Below are 14,861 nucleotides of genomic sequence, written 5' to 3'. Positions count from 1 at the left end.
CAAAATCAATAGAAATACATAGGGTCCCATGGCGTTTATGGGTCAAAATTGAGCTTGTTTACAACTTACAGCGATCCGCAGCAAATAAATCCAAGTCCCAAAATTGACACCCACCCCCTATTTCAACCCCTCTTATTTCTTCACTTTTTGCAGTACTTCTTCAATCCATCATTCATTTTAAACAGTGATAAATTTACTTTGAAATAATCATTATTTCAACAATTAATTCAGCCAATCACCTTAGCCATACCTTTTTCTGCGCGGCTCAATCTTGTATTAACACTTCTCTGATGTCAACATCCGGTGCATTGGTACTCTCATTCCTATACTCATAATTTTACTCACCTCAGAATTAGGCAAATTTGTATTTTTCATGAACCTTATACATACCTCTAATTGTGTATGAAACTTGAGTCCTGGATCTTGATTTATATTTATGCTGTGCTCGTCTGAGTATCAGGCTCTCTCCCTCGGCAAATGCTGTAATGAGAGTGGGCTCACAGTGAGACTCAAGATGAATTGACTGCTTTTTAATGACTTTAACAAATAAAATACATGGAAAAATGGAATGAATGTGTTTGTTTAAATGTATTTAAGGGTATCATGAACAAATTTGATAATTTTTTTAAACAAGGGTGGATTCTACCCAGAATTTGAGAAAACCTCTTAAATTAGATGAAAACCTGGTGAATTATGCAAATTAAACAGGCTAAATATTGACTTATAAGTAAAAAATATTCACATCATGAAAATTTAACCATTATTGACTCTGATAAGCCAATTAATCCTAATCTGGCCTTTCCTGTTGATTTAGCAGGTGCAAACAATATCACCACCCCCAGTCTAATGCAGCTTAGAGAACTAGCAGGTGCCCCCTGTCATTTTGTATTACAGTAATTTTGAAAAAGGAGAGGTACATATTTTTGACATTATATTAAAGCTCAGTCATTGTAGTAATAAACAGAACTGATAAATTGTAAAATTTTTGGAATTTACACCTAGAAAAAGAGAATTTTTTGACAATGTTAAAAAATATAGAAGGGTAATTGTTCTGGTTTGATACCACAAATATGCCTCACAGTAAAGAGACAGAGACTAGTATACTAATAATTTTACCTGCATCATGAAGAAAACTATCTGTCATGATGGATCAGATGGATACGGACTCTCTGTCAGCGTTTTAAAGTGACAAAATGACTCCGACGCCCTGGTGCCACCATCTCCGAAGACAGAGGAGGCAAAAAATGAAAATCCTCTTAAGTGCACAAATGAGAGAAAATCAGTGTTACAAGTTATTCATTGCACAAACCAATGTTTATACATCAATTTTTATCATACATGTCCAACAAATATACATCTATATCATTATTACACACATAAATACAAAATTAAATGATTATTCAGGGGTGGGGTACAGAAAAAGCACAATTACATGAAATTACATGTAATTACATGTATTACCACATGTGATTTATGCAGTCAGAATAACATTCAAGGGAAAAATTTAAAAATTAGATGCAGCTAGTCTAAATAAAAGAAATTGCATTATGTTGAAATTCTGCAACACTGACCAGTAAGCCAAAGGGAAGTAACTCTAAAAACTGCTGTCTTGTTCTCTACACTGTTGACATTTTCAGGCATTTGAACTATTAAAACTTCACAAAAAGTCCCCACCAAGCTCATAAAATATTATCATGCAAATGGAATATATTCCATATTCAGTTGACATGAGTCCCATGTATCACCCCAAGACTAGAAAGTGGTCCCCATTCTGTTTCATGTGTAATGATCATGTAAATTAAACATTCCCTTTCCAAACCCTGGGGGGGGGGGCACTCATTCTACATTTCAGACTACACATATTCCCAAATTCTAAACTGTATTCCTTCTAGCCCAAAAACTCTAAATCATTGAACTGGGGATAAAAAAAATGAAACATGGCAACCTACCAGATGCTGACACTGTTGACAGTGGATGTAGTCTCAGGGTGTGTGACGCAAACCTTCTTTTACATCAACCTCATTGCACGAGACCACTTCAGGCTTAAAAGAAGACTGCGGAACTCCTCTGCAAGGATGGCTGAAAAGTATGGGAGGCAGTATATGATCCGAATCACTCTTTCGATCAAGCTGCGCAATCCATGTACAATAACTGGTCTGCTGAAAAATAACTCAGACGAATTAAATTGGCATTGGCTAGCATCATTTAATCTGTTTAAAAAGACTATAGACACTTCTGAGAAGTCAATGGTAATATGGAGCACACAAAAATAACAGAATTGTAACGTGTTTTACCTAAACAAAATATCGGGTTCTTTTTAAGGGATATAAATATATTAATTTTACTTCTACTCTTCCTGAGTACAATGATTAAACTTGATTTACAATTGATTGGAGGCGTATTTAAATCACTTAGTATTGTTTAACTGGGATACTTTTCCCCGCGTGCCTTGGTAAAGGGTTCTTAATATTACAGGAAGTCAGGCGCCTCAGTCATATAGACTTACTACCTCCCGACAACCAATTAAGATTCCAATTCCAATTACCGCTGAGGAGTATTCCTTCCCCTAGTCTGTCTACTTACAACCTCACAAATTACTTCTATCGGGTTTCTATTACCTTCCAGGTCTTGCGGGTTCTTCTGAGAGCTGTGCGTTTCAGACCTACTCTGCCTTATCTGCTAGATGAGTCTGCTTATATACCCTTGGGAGAGTTTACTTCCAAGGGGGCACCAGGTCATTCCATTTCAATGGGTGTACTCTATTACGTGTACGGGTGTGCTTTATTACTTAAACTTCATGGGTGTGTTTCTCTGCTTGTCACTACCCCTATTCCGTTTCACTACCCACGCCTCTTACACCGTGCGTCCCGCACGCTAAATCAATGAGAATCAAATAATTTTTTTTTTTTTTTTTTTATTTTACATAACGAGACATAGTTCAAAGTATAGTTCATAGTAACTAATTGTTACTATATGCATGAAACTTGACAGCCATTAAACAATTTAAAGAACATCTACATGTGAATTTACATAGTTAAAGTAACCAACTGTTACTAGGTAAAACAAAAGAATCTTCTTCTCAGCAAAACATCATTTGCATGCAAAAGGCACATTCATTAAGAACATCACAAATCTCAGTCATTCCAGATATCTTCCTCAAAACGCTCCACTGTCTCACCATCTTTCTGAAATTTTCTGGTGACTCTTATTATTTTCTGGTGACTGTTTCCTGCCTTTAGATTTGTATCAGTCTGTGTTTCAGCGTCAGCTTTCTTGCTTTTCTTAGAACAGCATGAGCAGTGTTGGTTATCCAAGGGCGCCTTCTGCACCACCAAAGCACTGTTGCTAGGTTCCTCTCTCTCTATCTCTTCATTAGTAGGAAAGTCTATGGTCACCGTTTCTGATGTCTCCGTGTTTCTTCTTTTCACCCCTGGTAAAACTGGAGACGTCTTCTTCCTGTACGTTCTACCGGCTTCTCTGTCCTTCTCCTCCTCAAACAAGAGTTCTCCTGGATCCTCCTGCCAATCCTCTTCATCTTCCACGCGTCTTGGTGGAGATTTCTCAGGTTCAGTGGACTCCAGTGGGGTAATACAATGGTCCTGACCAGGGTGCAATCGTTGCATATGTTTCACCAACACAATCTTCCTACCAAAGGCATGATCGCAAAAATTACATTCAAATCTTCTCTTCTGAATATCTGCCATTCCACATTTTAACAAGTGTTCACTCCACTTGTCTTTAGTTGGCAGTCGAACCAGACAAATGGAACATAGGAATCCAGGTTTTCTTTGGGTAACTTTAGTCTTCGCCATTCTGTCCTACAATCTGAAATAACATAATGACATTAAACCTTGTAATCGAACTCATAGTCAGAATGCCAAGCTGGTCTTTTTCTTTGTCTACGACCAGCATATGCTAACTCTATCTCATTCAATTCTGAATTTCCTAACAGTACCACCTGAGACTCATCGTCAGAGGTGACATCATTACCCTTATCATGGTTTTCTAAATCCTTAGCATCTATAACCTGATCATGATTCTCTAAACTTTCGCTATCGCCCTCATCTCTAAGGACCTGAGTCCCGTAAGGTCTTAACCTATCAACATGTACAACAAGTGTCTTGGTATCAGTTTCTTTTCTGATTTTGAAAGTAACATCAGAGTGCTGTTTTACAATGATGTAGGGACCATACCAGAAACTCATAAGTTTAGGTGATTTCCCAACAGCTCTCTGTGGAAAGTATACTAACACCTTGTCACCCTCTTCAAACTTCTTTTTCACCAAATTTTGATCATGGTATCTCTTTTGGCGCAACATAGATTGTTCTGTTATTTTGCGCGTGTTTGCATGCGCCTCTTCCAAAGTTTTCCTAAGTTCCCATACCCAGTCATTTACATTAGTGGGTTTTAGTCTGTTTGGATGCTCATACATGATATCAATTGGGGTAGCAGTCTCTCTTCCCATCATCAACATATTCGGAGTGTAACCCGTGCTTTCATGCTGAGAGGATCGGTAAGCCATTAGAACATATGGTAATTTCTTATCCCAGTCTTGCTGGTAGTCAGAGACATAAGCGCTTAACATGGTAGCTAAGGTTTTGTTAAATCTCTCAACCATGCCGTCCGATTTCGGGTGGAACGCCGTCGTGCGGGTCTTTTTGATACCAAGTAGTTCACACATGTCTTTGAACAACCGACTCTCGTACTGCCTGCCTTGGTCACTGTGTATGATTTCAGGTACACCATATTTACAGAAAAACTGTTCAACCAGAACTTCCGCCACGGTTTGGGACTCAATATTTTTCAAAGGATACGCCTCTGTCCATTTGGTAAAATAGTCAGATACTACGATTATATATTTGTTGCCAGATTCAGTCTCTGGTAAAGGTCCCATTATGTCACTGGCCACACGTTCTAAAGGATAGCCTGTTTGGTCAATTTGCATGTGTGACTTTCCAGAAGAACGAATTTTTCTTTTCCGGCATTGTGGACATCCGGTTACATAAATTCGGACATCTGCCTGTAAACCTGGCCAATAAAACCTTTCTCGTACTCTAGCAAGAGTCTTTCTAACACCTAAATGTCCCGATGTTTTTGCATCATGACACTCTCTGAGTATTTCTTTCCTCTCCGACATTGGCATCAATACCTGGTAAATGGTTTTTCGATCACCTTCCCATCTTCTACAGAGTAGATTGTCTCTTACTTCCAGGAATTTGTACTGCGACCAAAGAGATTTGATTACGTTACTTTCATGTTTAATTTGGATGTATTCTGGGCGATCATTTAGCTCTAACCATTCTCTGACTTTCTTCAAATCAGAATCACCCTCTTGTAGACATTGCACTGTAGAACTACTATCTGGAGCAGTGTCAGGTGTTACACTTTGTACAACCTTCTCTCCATATCCACATTGGCGACACGGATATCTACTCAAACTGTCCGCATTTCCATGTTTCGCCCCAGGTCTATGAGTGATTTCCAAGTCATAGGTACTGAGTAATTCGATCCACCTGGCTACTTGTCCCTGAGGATCTTTGAAACTCATTAACCACTTTAAGGCGCTATGATCAGTGCGCACAATGACTTTGTGACCATACAGGTAGTGTCGAAAATGTTTGCATGCAAAGACAAGAGCCAGCAATTCCTTTCTGGTGACGCAGTATTTTCTTTCACTCTTAGACAGTGTTCTACTTGTGTATGATATCACCTTGGTCGTACCATCTATATCCTGGGACAACACTGCACCAAGTCCCACTTGACTTGCGTCTGTGTCAAGTATAAAGGGCACTGAAAAGTTTGGGTGTGCCAAAACTGGGGCAGTTGTCAAACACTTTTTAAGATTATCAAAGGCACTCTGACAATCAGACGTCCATTTAAATTCTCTTCCTTTTTCCGTTAACCGAAATAACGGTTTTGCCAGGCTAGAGAATCCAGCTATAAATCTCCGGTAATAGCTGCATAAACCCACGAAGGATCGCACCTCACTGACCTCAATCGGTATTGGCCATTGTTCCACAACAGCTACTTTGGCCGGATCTGTTTGTATTCCGTCGCCAGATACCTTATACCCCAGAAACAGAACTTCCTTCTTGAACAAAGTGCATTTTGCAGCTTTGAGCTTTAGACCTGCCAATTGTAACTTGGTCAATACTTGTTCTAAGTTTTGAAGCGTTTCATCAAACGTTTTACCAAAGATAATGATATCATCAATATATACCAAACATACATTAAAATTAAGTCCAGCCAACACTACTTCCATTAGTCTTTCAAAAGTAGCCGGACTGTTACAGAGTCCAAATGGCATCACGGTAAATTGAAAAAGGCCACTTCTGGTCACAAATGCAGTCTTTGGTTTATCGGCCTCGTTCATTTCTACCTGCCAGTAGCCCGAGTGAAGATCTAGAGTGCAAAACCAAGACGCTCCTTCCAGTCGATCTAGGGAGTCATCAATACGCGGTAAAGGGTAGGCATCCTTCACCGTTTTGTTGTTTAAGGACCGATAGTCAACACAGAACCTTTTTGTACCGTCCTTTTTCTCTACAAGAACTACTCCAGCAGCCCATGGACTAGATGATGGTTCTACAATGCCTTTATCAACCATATTCTGCACTTCCTTGTCAACATACTCCGCGGCATGATGTGGTAACCTTCTTGGAGGTTGCTTGGTTGGCTTTTCTCCTTCTGTATTGATATGGTGCTTTATCAACGAGGTTCTACCAAAGTCATCCTTATTCCTTGAGAAAATGCTGCTAAACTTAATAAGGATGTTTTTCACCTGTGCTGTCTGCTCCGCTGATAGCTCAGGTCTTGTCCTATCGAATAATTCTTGCAAATGCTCCGGAAGGACCTCTTCTCGTTCCCCAGGCATGACGTGATTAACACTGCCTTCTGTTTCTGGCATAATGATTTCTTTTACCGGGAATGTCATTCCTACGACTGTGTTCTTAAAAATTGTCTGGGACTGACCGGACACGTTCATCAGTCTTACTGGTATTTTCTCAGATGAATTGACTACAGATCGAGCAACCAATGCTCTTCCGCTGTCCTGAAACTTGGCACAAGGTTCAATTAACAACGGTATCTGTGGGAATTTCGGTAGGTCTAACACTTGACCCGGGCATACCATTTCGCTTTTAGGAGGAATGGATATGGTTTCACATAGGCTCACCCGAAAGCAGCCAATATTTCCTTGCATTTCTAATTCATGTTCTATCCCACGTACATACATCTTGGTCTTGCATACGTCAACTAGGCATTCATTCGTTTGTAAGAAATCTAATCCAATAATGCCATCTGCCTTTATGTTTGCTATCACTGCCTGAGTTTCAAATTCTTGAGAACCAAGTTTAATGCCAAATACTCCTTTTCCTTGTACCGTAAGAGGCGCACCATCAGCCCCTACAATTCTCTGTGATATCGGTAAAAGGGAAGTTCTGCTGATTTTGTCTATTTCTGCATACAGTTGATCTGACAAAATAGTCAGAGTGGCTCCCGTATCTAACAGTAAATTACACTGAGTGCCATTTACCTTTGCCTTGACAAACAACCCAGATTCATGGCTGTCTTGGTCAACTTTCATGGCCGTTGTACTGGAAACTCTCGAATCATTCCTCTTATTGGAATCTGTATTCCCTTTGACACTGGATGAATCCTTTACCTCTGGTTTTTGCATTCTAGTGCCACCTTTATTGTTTCTCAGAAAACAATCTTTGATCATGTGGCCTTTCTTTCCACAATGGTGGCATTTAAAAGGAAATCTACCTTCCTTGGCTATATTACCCGTATCTGCAGCAGCAGATGATTCTTTTACCGAGACATTAACAATTTTCTTTTCTAAATCTTTAAGAGACGCCTGTATCTCATCTCTTAATTGCCTGAGTTCCTCCCTAACAGTAGGATCTTGTGCATCATGTGTAACTTGGTTATTGCTCGTGGTCCTGACATATCCACCATTTTCTCTTCTTTGACGTTCTGCTCTACAGAATGCCTCAATCTCCACTGCACAACGTATTGCTTCATTGAGTGACTTTGGTCGAGATTGCTGAATGCGTAGACGCATATCAAACTCTGTCAAAGCATCTATGAACTGATCTTTGGCGATCATCTCTGTAACTTCTCTGGGAGCAGTTGGATATGCCAGATGCGCTAGACGTCGAATACTTTCACCAAGTTCTGGTAAAGATTCATTTGGTCTTTGGCGCTTCTCTCTGAGCATTGCCCGGTAGAGTTCAGTTTGATTCGCGGGTGCAAATCTCGATTCCAAAGCTTCGCATAACTCTGCGTAGGTCCTATTCACTCCTGATCTCATGTTACCGAGGACGGTCTGGGCCTGTCCTCTTAAAGAAGCTGCCAGGTACAAGCTTTTCTGCTGAGAGTTCCATGAATTGATATCGCTACAGGCCTCAAAATGCGCTTTGTAATCAATCCATGATGCAGTGCCGTCATATGTTGCCGGTTTCATCACTGTTTTACCATAGTCCTGAGACTGTTCATTCGAAATATTTTTAGTTGCAGTAACAGGAGGAAACGATCGGTAAACGGATTCCTGCACTGGATTCCAATTATTTGACCACGTAACCGTAGACGAATCTGATGATGACACCGCACACCGAGTACTTAGGTAAGGGTTTGGTGTCAAATATGTCTCGGTGAACACTGGTTGGCTTATGGTTCCTAAGCGCGGCAGCCTGTTTTCAGTATCTGTAACCTTTGGCAGTGTACGATCCTTCTCATCTTCGTACAATGTGTACCCAGGCGTTGGGTATTCAAAGTGACCAGGTGCATACCCTGTGTTCTTCGGTGTTTTGAAATTTATTTCAAAACTGTCGCCAGGGTTGCTATTGCTTTTGTAGCCCATGTCTACTCCGGAGTCCGGTATTGGCGAATGTTTGGCAAACTGTGGAGTTGATCGTAATCTTTCAATTTCTGCTCGGAGCTTTTCCCTTCTGGCATCTATGGCACTGAGGTCGGCTAACAAATCGTCTTCACTCATTCTGGTATTATATTCTAACTGGGTTACAATTTCCTATAAATGCACTTGGTTAACTTTGCACTCGGTAAAATTTGTACTTGGTTAACTTTGCACCCGGTAAACTTTGCACTCGGTAAACTTTGCACTCGGTAAACTTCACCAAGTAATACTCATTACCCTGAGACTAAACGAACCAATACCAAGCCTAACAATAAACGAAGTGACGCTGTACACACACTGTACACACGCGGCGCAACCGACCTTTGGATAACTATACACAAGCTATAATATACTTACCAAGTCAAAAATACACGGTCCACTATACCCGTCAAAATTACTTGGTAAAATATTAACCTGGTAAAGCAAATCTACATAAAACAACAAAACCAAAATAAATCAACAAATTAATCAGTTCCTATCCCTTAACCAGCTGCCACCAAAATGTAACGTGTTTTACCTAAACAAAATATCGGGTTCTTTTTAAGGGATATAAATATATTAATTTTACTTCTACTCTTCCTGAGTACAATGATTAAACTTGATTTACAATTGATTGGAGGCGTATTTAAATCACTTAGTATTGTTTAACTGGGATACTTTTCCCCGCGTGCCTTGGTAAAGGGTTCTTAATATTACAGGAAGTCAGGCGCCTCAGTCATATAGACTTACTACCTCCCGACAACCAATTAAGATTCCAATTCCAATTACCGCTGAGGAGTATTCCTTCCCCTAGTCTGTCTACTTACAACCTCACAAATTACTTCTATCGGGTTTCTATTACCTTCCAGGTCTTGCGGGTTCTTCTGAGAGCTGTGCGTTTCAGACCTACTCTGCCTTATCTGCTAGATGAGTCTGCTTATATACCCTTGGGAGAGTTTACTTCCAAGGGGGCACCAGGTCATTCCATTTCAATGGGTGTACTCTATTACGTGTACGGGTGTGCTTTATTACTTAAACTTCATGGGTGTGTTTCTCTGCTTGTCACTACCCCTATTCCGTTTCAGAATATCAGAAAAAAGTCTGAGTTAAACCTAAGTTTGGTTCAGATTCTATATTGAACAGCTGGTCAGTCAAGATTTATCTCAAAAATCTTGTACAATTAAAATAAATATACTAGCAAGAACTGAAATAGTGGAGTGCAACACAGGTGATCAACTATTATTTTATCCAATTTACCATAAAACCCCACATTTTTTTGCTTTTATTCTTGCCTGGTCACCCTTATATTACCCTTTACACTCTTTCAGTACCCCCCCCCCCCCTTATTTTGAAAATGACAGCCACTCCCACCCTCGAATTTACATTTGCAGTATTAATTTTACTTCTAGTGTTTTAAAATGTTATATCTGCTCTTTTCATTATGAAATAATTAACCTTTTTCAATTTTTAAGCTACAAAACATTTAAAAAATAGGGTCTCTATAGGGAAAAGAGTACCAATTCATTTCCCATAGGGCTCAATGTTAACCTAAACCCACCTGGCTAGTTTGCTATTATACTTACAGACATATCCTTGGTCACATTTGAAAGTTCATTCCAAGCACTAACACAAAATCAATAGAAATACATAGGGTCCCATGGCGTTTATGGGTCAAAATTGAGCTTGTTTACAACTTACAGCGATCCGCAGCAAATAAATCCAAGTCCCAAAATTGACACCCACCCCCTATTTCAACCCCTCTTATTTCTTCACTTTTTGCAGTACTTCTTCAATCCATCATTCATTTTAAACAGTGATAAATTTACTTTGAAATAATCATTATTTCAACAATTAATTCAGCCAATCACCTTAGCCATACCTTTTTCTGCGCGGCTCAATCTTGTATTAACACTTCTCTGATGTCAACATCCGGTGCATTGGTACTCTCATTCCTATTTTGGAGGGCTGGATGGTCGCGGCCATTTTTTTTAGACTATTTAAATCTCTTAAAAAAGAAGAGCTCTTTATAAAGATATAGGATTTTAATTGACAATAAATATATTTTTCTATTCATTAATAAAAGGTTATAACTAAACAAATCATTTTTAAAAATATGAGGTGGACCTGTTGGTTAAATTGTAGACCACAGAGCCTTCACTTGCATTGAAAAGAAGATTCAGCAAAATATTATCAATGTACCTCCCATAATTACCTGGGATGCCTGTTTGCACCTAAAACTGTTTTAGTTCAACAATTGTGTCAAAAACCTTGAATTAAAGCACTGGTCGCTGTCGAAAGCGGTATCGTTATTTTGATTGGATGCATAAATTTGTTGGCGTTGGTTTGCTGATAACGTTTACACTATATTGAATATGACAAGCCTGATTACATTACAAAAGCTACATGTATGTGCTTCCTATTGCATAATTTAGCGGAGGGAAAAAAGACGCTTTGATATATTTATAGATCTCATCATCGTAATTGTAGGCCGATAAAAATGCCAATGCAAAGCTGATAACGTGCTTATTACTCTGAACGTGTTTATTCATTGCAGAAAAAACATATTGAGCTGCATGCATTTATATCAACCGTTCTCACACTGGTTGCAGCAAGATAGCGAAGGTCAGAGGTCAGGACTGTTTCTAATTTTGTTTTCATTTTCTCACTTTTTGCAAAAAAGTGATGATGAAAAGAATTTGAAAACCATATTACGAAAATAGTTGTCTTGTATTCTTCTGTTATATAAGCTGCACAGTGATGAATACACGAGTTATTATACTGTTGATGCTTCATAAGTACCATATCCTTTATTTTTTGTACAAACCTTTCCTTTGTTGTACATGTATCTGTTGTTATAATATTCATACCTGTACTGTTAACAATTCAACATTTTTTGCAAAAAATATTTATTTCTTACATTGTAAAATTCAAAACAAATTCATAAATATAACCATGTAAATATATACTGTATGCAGGGAAACATTCGCCCCCGTTTTAATCCCCCCCCCCCCCCCCCCGCGCGCCGCTGTCAGAGGGCAAATCTATTTTCAAAACAATTTTATTTTCATAACATTGTGTTAGTTAGAAAGAAAATCTAGTTTTTGATTGTGAATTTAAGACTGGGCGAAACGATTTGCAAGTGTTGAAGGGCGAAAATTACACGGGTTGAAAATAACTCCCATTCATATTATAAGAATATTCAGACCATTCAACTTCAATGTCAATCAGTACCCTCCTCTGTGTGTTGTATGTTGATAAGCTGATGTTTACAATGTGCTGTTTGGACAAAATTATCTTATGATACATGTTACAAACTGTTTAACAAACAATAAAGTAAAATATACAGTTTTATGGAAATTAAAAACAAAGTAATATTCTTAATAATCTACATATAAATCAGCCCCCGGCTGTGTATTGTATTTATCTATAATTTATAATGTAGCACCTGTTTCTTTCTGCTTCACTGCCATTTTGACTGTTTCTCGATTACCGTTCAGTCGTGAAGAAGAAGTTTGAAGTCACGGCGTGTGGTCAGGAATTCCCCCCATTTTTCACCCCCTATCACCTTAACGTATATTCTGTACACACAGGTATCTGACCAAGCTCGTACTGTGAAAGAACTGTCAAATTCTGAAATGATTAATAGTAACGTTGGAGTCACAACTCATTGATGTGATCATGGGAAAATTTCCCATAACACATTGAAACCGGAAATCCCATGTCAGATTCAGTGCATCTCCCAAATAGTAATACATATATACTCCTGAATAACGATACATATAGAGACAGGCTCGTAGCATCGGCGGGGGGGGGGGGGGGGAGGCCCCCATGCCCCCCCCCACTTTTATCATTTATGGGACCATTTTTTGGATGAGTCTGCCCCCCCCCCCCATTTCAAAAACGAAGCTACGTGCCTGAGAGACATATCTAAAATTGAGCATTAAGTTCTTGCAATAAATACATATATTGTTATATATACATGTGTCCGTTTGCAATATAAATTCAAAAATTTGTTGATGGAAATATAGATCTACCAAATATTTCGTCGATTCACCAACATCGTTTTATCATCAATCTTCTATGGAATCATTAGAAATCATGGTGGCTCGATTTTCGTGGTATTCAAAGGTAGCTCTCCCCGGCCACGAATTTAGATCCTCGACGAAATAATTTTTGAAGGAGTTAGTTTTCTTAACGAAACTGAGAACCGACGCATGAAATTCACGAAATAACATTCCAACGAATAAGCAAAACCCCGTGAACCACAAACCCCATCCCCCCCCCCCACCCCCCAAATTTGAATGATTTTTCAGAATACCGTAGTATGGTATGCAGAAAAACCATTTTTCGTAATTATAGCAACGAAGTACTATTTTCACACATTTATAGCGCGTGATGTGTCACTTTTGTCTTTATTTTGCATGTAGGTAAAGACTAATTAAAGATCTCTTTTGCGACGGAATATTCCTCATTAATTAATAAGTAATGAACTAAATTTTTATGTTAAAGACATTCATGCGGTACACGAACTCAGTTTTATGACATAGAAACATGGTTTTGAGCACCGACGCTATTCTAAATAAGCTGTCAACTCAAAAATAAAAAATACAGGAATTCATTTAAGGACACACGAGACGTCCCTCAATTTAATATAATTTTCCTTCATATTTCATTCCTTATTTATTTACAGATGACTTCGATGCAAACAATCTCACACTAACTACATGAAATAGCTATCATTGGAGATAAATGTACTAACGAAAATAAAGGATACATGTCAGTTTGCCTCTTCGTTCTTTGAAACTAGAATCTAAGAGTGAATCCAGCTGTTCCACCAGACTAGTTTACTTGATTGATATGTGAGGACCGAGCTAAGAGCGATAACTATAGTGTACGTACAAGTCATCTCCGGTCGGTACGGCATTAATTTCACAGTTTGTCCGCGGAATGGGTTCCAGTCTCCTGTCAGATTGAATCCTCTGCTGCTGAGTGCACTCGGTGCATTTCCGATATTGTTGTTCAAGAGCTTACTTCTTCCGTTCCACACAGAGCCATACTCTCTCTCTCTCTCTCTCTCTCTCTCACTCTCATATCTTATGTGTTTATGTGCGAACGTTTCCTAATTACATTAAATGTAGGAGGGGTACATTTGATTACGAGTGCTCCCTTCACACCCCCCCCCCACCCTCTTCACCTCAATCTCAACTCAAAAAAGTTTCGTCTTTACATTAAATACTGCATGGTTATTTTTATTTACGAGTGAACCTTTAGACATAAACGCGCGGGATGCACCTTCTGTTCTTGGGCCGATGTCTTTGATGTATACCAAAGAAAGAGAATAATATGTTTGTTTTAATACCTCCTATTCAAATCAATTTACGCGCTACCGCGGCAGACACACTGCACACACTTTTGATGTTTCTTCTTCCGCAGTCAAAAATAGCTCTTAAATCAATTCTAGAATTATTATAGGTATCGATATTTTGTTTTTCATATTTCAAGGAAATATTTTTATTTCTAGTGGTGTCGTTCGGTACAAACTCTCTCTTCCAATGAAAAAAAGGGGGGGGGGCTACAGAGTATAATATGCCATTTTACTACATGTACTGCATTTTTGTATCTCTTATTTATTGTTGATCATTTGCCTTTCTAACTAATTCAGCCGGTATTTGCTTTTTTATGAGGATATATTTGTTTACGAAAACTAGGTGTCAAAACGATTTACCAGTATATTGAGATGTTAAGTAGCATAGCATAGCAATATACATGTATATGCAAGCATTTTCAAACTTACTTAACAGAATGCAACCAAGGAGGACAACTCAGTTAGCAGAGTTAAAAGCAGTTCATATTGTGCGTGGATATCAGATTGCTCCTTGCTAAAATGTATACGCTGCAGTACAGCCATTGTGGCCATTAATGAAACTTAGTACAGATATGTATGTGATGTGTTTACATAATATTCATT

The 14,861-nt window shown here is 38.7% G+C and overlaps 1 protein-coding gene and 1 long non-coding RNA gene across 4 annotated transcripts in view; one reads left to right on the top strand and one right to left on the bottom strand.

Moving 5' to 3' along the window:
* Positions 1-14,861, top strand: part of LOC105340222 (parathyroid hormone/parathyroid hormone-related peptide receptor) — a 77,685-nt gene that overhangs the window by 34,807 nt on the left and 28,017 nt on the right. The window lies entirely within an intron of this gene.
* Positions 391-2,235, bottom strand: LOC117681261 (uncharacterized). The gene is made up of 3 exons (XR_010710398.1): positions 1,950-2,235; positions 1,117-1,255; positions 391-480 (listed from the first exon to the last, which is right to left on the bottom strand). It is a non-coding gene; the product is annotated as an uncharacterized lncRNA (long non-coding RNA).

Source organism: Magallana gigas, chromosome 10, assembly GCF_963853765.1.
Source record: "Magallana gigas chromosome 10, xbMagGiga1.1, whole genome shotgun sequence".
In the NCBI taxonomy this organism is placed as follows: domain Eukaryota; kingdom Metazoa; phylum Mollusca; class Bivalvia; order Ostreida; family Ostreidae; genus Magallana; species Magallana gigas.
Note: the sequence above shows the minus strand (reverse complement) of the source record. Positions and strands in the feature narration are given on the sequence as shown.